Raw genomic sequence first — 4,343 nt, 5'->3', positions numbered from 1 at the left:
CACCCAGCTGGGCTACAGCAGATTATTAGAGATGGGCTAGTCCAGGTGCGAGAGTTAGCCTAGAAGAGGCTAGATAGAAATGGCCAAGCAGTGCTTAAAAGAATACAGGGTCTGTGTAATTATTTCGGGTAAGCTAGCCGTGCGGGCAGCGGGGTGCTGGAGACGCACCCCATCGCTCCTATTACTACAGTTGTGGGCTGACATGTGGTGCTGGGAATTGGGTCCTCTGGGAGAGCAGCCAGGGCCTTTTTTTTTTTTTTTTTCGAGACAGGGCTTCTCTGTGGTTTTTGGAGCCTGTCCTGGAACTAGCTCTGTAGACCAGGCTGGTCTTGAACTCACAGAGATCCGTCTGCCTCTGCCTCCCGAGTGCTGGGATTAAAGGCGTGCGCCACCACTGTCCGGCTAGCAAGGGCTCTTAACTACTGAGCCGTCTCTCCATCTCCCCAGACTAGGTCTTAAGTATCTTCTTAAAAAGTTCAGATTGCTTGAGAGAACGAGCAAAGAGAAGCTTATGTCAGTGAATAAGGGGTAACTACTGTTTAGATAACAAGGGGTGGTGGAGGTGGTGGTGGAGGTGGTGGTGTTTTCTCTTGGCTTTCTTATCCAGCACTATCTACTTAATACATGAAACACCTTCTCTCCCTGTCTTTCAAAGAACAAAACAAACAAAAAGCCTCCCAAAATGTATGAAGCCTGTGATACAAGCCAGTAGGCAGCAAAATACTGTGTTAATTTTGGAAGCCTTCCATATGTCATCATAACACAAAAAAATGTGTGCTAATGGCTCTCTCGTCACGGCCTGTGTTGGCTGAGCACTGGATGTCATAGAACCTTTCTGGCTTAATTGTGCATTTCCTTGCTTCCTTTGGTTTCTGTCTGTCAAAACAAAAACATTTTTATGCTGGTGCATATGAATATAAAAATAGTTAACAATGGAACAATTTCATATGCTGGAAATATTTTTGTTTCTACTCTAAGTTTTGCCATTCTAGGAATTGCGCCAGGACCTTGCACACACTAGGCAAATTCTCTACCGTTGACCTACATCAATAGATTTGAAATACTTTTTAAGAATCCAAACAAAGCATACACATATGCTCTTAAAATTATCAGTGGGATCCTCCATTATTCTGGATAATAATTTGTTTTTCAAGTTAGATTCATAGGAAAAAAGGCTTTAATGTGGGCATTCAAGCCATGTACAATGTCATTTGTTGAAGTGGATGTAAAAACAGGGAACGAGCTTTGAAGAAATGAGTGAAGTTGCACTGAGAACATTAAACAATGATATTATTAGTTTAACGTTTGGAGTGGCAAAAAATGCCCATACATATGGAACTTTCAGTTTTGGGTCATACACATCAAGATAATAGAATATAACAAGATGACTTTAATATTAAGAATGAATCAAACATAACTGTCCTCTATGATTCAGAGTTCTCTCTCTCCCTCTGCTCTTCCCTTTTGCTAATGAATAACAATAACGATAACTGTTATTATTCCCTCCCTCCTTCTCTACTTCCTTTCTTCCCTCCCTCGCTCACTCCCTTCCTTCCTATCTTTGGAGACAGGTTCTCACTCTGCCCTCTGTCACTCAAGGCTGACTTCTAATTCTCGGCAACCCTCCTCTTGCTTCAGCCTCCCAAGTGCTGGGATTAGAGGCCTGAGCCTCCAGAGGCCTATAATCTGAGGGGCCCTCTCTAGGAGCATAAATCACCATTGTTTGTGAGCATAAAGAATTCTGGTTATTGTCACACTGCATTGGGGGGAAACCCCATGAAGTCTCAACCCTGTAGGTAGCTGAGGAGCCGGGAGCAGGAGGTGGGTCCTCCCCCCAGGAAGAGCCCGCCAGCTGGTTGTGCAGTGCCAATGCCCAGACATGAAAACACACATGCAAGTAACATTATACAGACCGAGCAGGCTGTATTTAGGAACAAATATGTATATACATATCCATGAAGTTAGTAATTAATCAAAAACGATGCAGTGAATTTGGAGGAGAGCAGGGAGGGGTCTGTGGGAGGACTTGAAGGGAGGAAAGGGAAGGGAGAATGATCTAATTATAATAGGATCTCAAAAATAAGAATAATTCTGGTCATTTGGTTCTCATTAGATAGATGCGTATAGTGTTTGCCTCAGTTCTGCTTTGGATTTCATATATTTACAGGAACTCCAGTGAAATTATTCAGATCTGACTTTTGATTTTTTTTAAATATGAAATGATTCACAAACTTGCATGTGACCTTTGAGCAGAGGTCACGTTAATCTTCTCTGTATCGTCCCAGTTTAAGTATGTGTGCTACTGAAGCGAGCCTCGGGTCTCTTGGTGGTCTGGCTTGACCACTTTTTCACTAGCTAGTTTTCAACAAAAAAAAAAAAATGCAAATAAAAGATTTCATTATCTGGGTATGGTGGTGCACATCTGTAACCCAGTACTATGGAGGCAGAGACCGGCTAAGTTTTTTGAGTTTGAGGCCAGCCTAGTCAACACAGTGAGTTCCAAGTCAGTCAAGGTTACATACTTGCAATAAATTTTACCCTATTTATTTTACTTCTTATTTGATATGCTGTATTAATACCCAATATTATAACATTAAATAGAATACTTAATAATGCTACATGTATTAACTCAAGTAAAATTTCTGTCTAATATGCATATATATGTTTGTTTCTTCCTGCTTCTCTGTCTTGGTGTCATATAAATCAAGGTGAAATTACATGAGGGGCGATATCCTTTTGAACTTCTTAATTTTTAAAAATACATATATGTATTACAGTTTCAGACAGTAAAGGCAAATAATTAGCATTTAAGACTTGAGTGGAGGAAGTAGCATTGTATTAATTTGACTAAGTCAAGATGATTTATTTAGGAAGGCGTCTGGCAGGTCCTGAATTGGAGCTTAGTCAAGTGTCATTGCTTTATTCTGACAGTACTGTTTGACCTTCAGCTACTATTTGTACCTAAAAGAGATTAATGTAAGAGGTATCGATCTTAAAAGAATATTATGACCAAGATTAGAGAATCCCAAACAAGCCCCTTAATGTTTAGAAAAGGAAGTAACGTAAGAAAAAAATATTATACTGTGTTTTAAAAAACATAGTAAGAGGCCAGTTTCTTTGTGGTTCTTTGGAAGGAAGCGACAAGCCCTCATCGTAATTTGTAGACAGCAGGGCTGTGGCTGCAGGGGCGGTTTTTTTTTTCAGATGTCCTAATAAACCCACATATATTCATATATATTTTAGTCATAGAAAGACACAGGACATGTATATTTTGCTGACTTTAACTTAAAATACCTTAGGACAAAATGTAGAACCAATAATCTGGTCTTTCACTGGAATTCTGAGAACAAATGGTTTTGTCTTCATTTTTTTTTAGCTTGCGTTTGAATCCCAGGTCTTGTATCTGACAGATGACCACTCTACCACCAAGCCACAGCCCCTGAGAACAAAAGGCTTTAAGAGTCTGATTTTCATATTAGGAGTTGAGATTGAGATTTGGAAACCGATGGCAGCTCATCAGTTGTCTGAACTGGTTGCCAGGCAGCCTGAGCTATGGCAAATTTTATAATTCTCATTTAATTTTATGTCTTAATTTATTAGCGATCTTAATAAAAATATTAGAGACACCATTGGCACGAACTTGCAAGATGGTGCGTCTTCTGAGAGTCTCGCTTGCTTCTGACAGAGCAGTTGTCTGAGTGTTCACACTCATGTTTTTACTGAGGGTTTAGTGGGTGCCTGAGTTATCTTCACTCAATCCACATGAAACTTTTACAACGTAAGCACTATTATTTCCACATTATACCAACAAGGAAACAGACTGAGAGAAGTGAAACCTTCCCAAGGAACTGTTCATAAACTCAGCAGTGGGATTAAGTTCAGTCCGACTGGCTCTAAACTAGAGCTCTTTCTAGTATATACCACTGTTGAGACAGTGGACTATGATAAATACAACTTATAAAAAACTAGAGGAAAGGATTTTGAGTGTTTTTACCACAAGAAATGATTGTTTGGGGGCTGTAGAGATGGCTCAGAGGTTAAGAACACTGACTGCTCTTCCAGAGGACCCAGGTTCAATTCCTAGCACCCATATGGCAGCTCACAACTGCCTGTAGCTCGAGTTTCAGGGGATCCAACACCCTCACACAGATATATATATATAGGCAAAACACTAATGAACATGAAATAAAAATAAATAAGTAATAATAAAAAAAAGAAATGAGGGGCTGGAGAGATGGCTCAGAGGTTAAGAGCATTGCGTGCTCTTCCAAAGGTCCTGAGTTCAATTCCCAGCAACCACATGGTGGCTCACAACCATCTGTAATGGGGTCTGGTGCCCTCTT

At 40.3% G+C, this 4,343-nt stretch overlaps 1 non-coding gene across 1 annotated transcript; it reads right to left on the bottom strand.

Moving 5' to 3' along the window:
- Positions 1–2,208: 2,208 nt before the first annotated feature.
- Positions 2,209–2,311, bottom strand: LOC113456030. Its single transcript, XR_003376918.1, has one exon. It is a non-coding gene; the product is annotated as a U6 spliceosomal RNA (small nuclear RNA).
- Positions 2,312–4,343: the final 2,032 nt, after the last annotated feature.

This window comes from Microtus ochrogaster, chromosome 4, assembly GCF_000317375.1.
Source record: "Microtus ochrogaster isolate Prairie Vole_2 chromosome 4, MicOch1.0, whole genome shotgun sequence".
Lineage (NCBI taxonomy): Eukaryota > Metazoa > Chordata > Mammalia > Rodentia > Cricetidae > Microtus > Microtus ochrogaster.
This window is presented reverse-complemented; position numbering and strand designations above follow the sequence as displayed.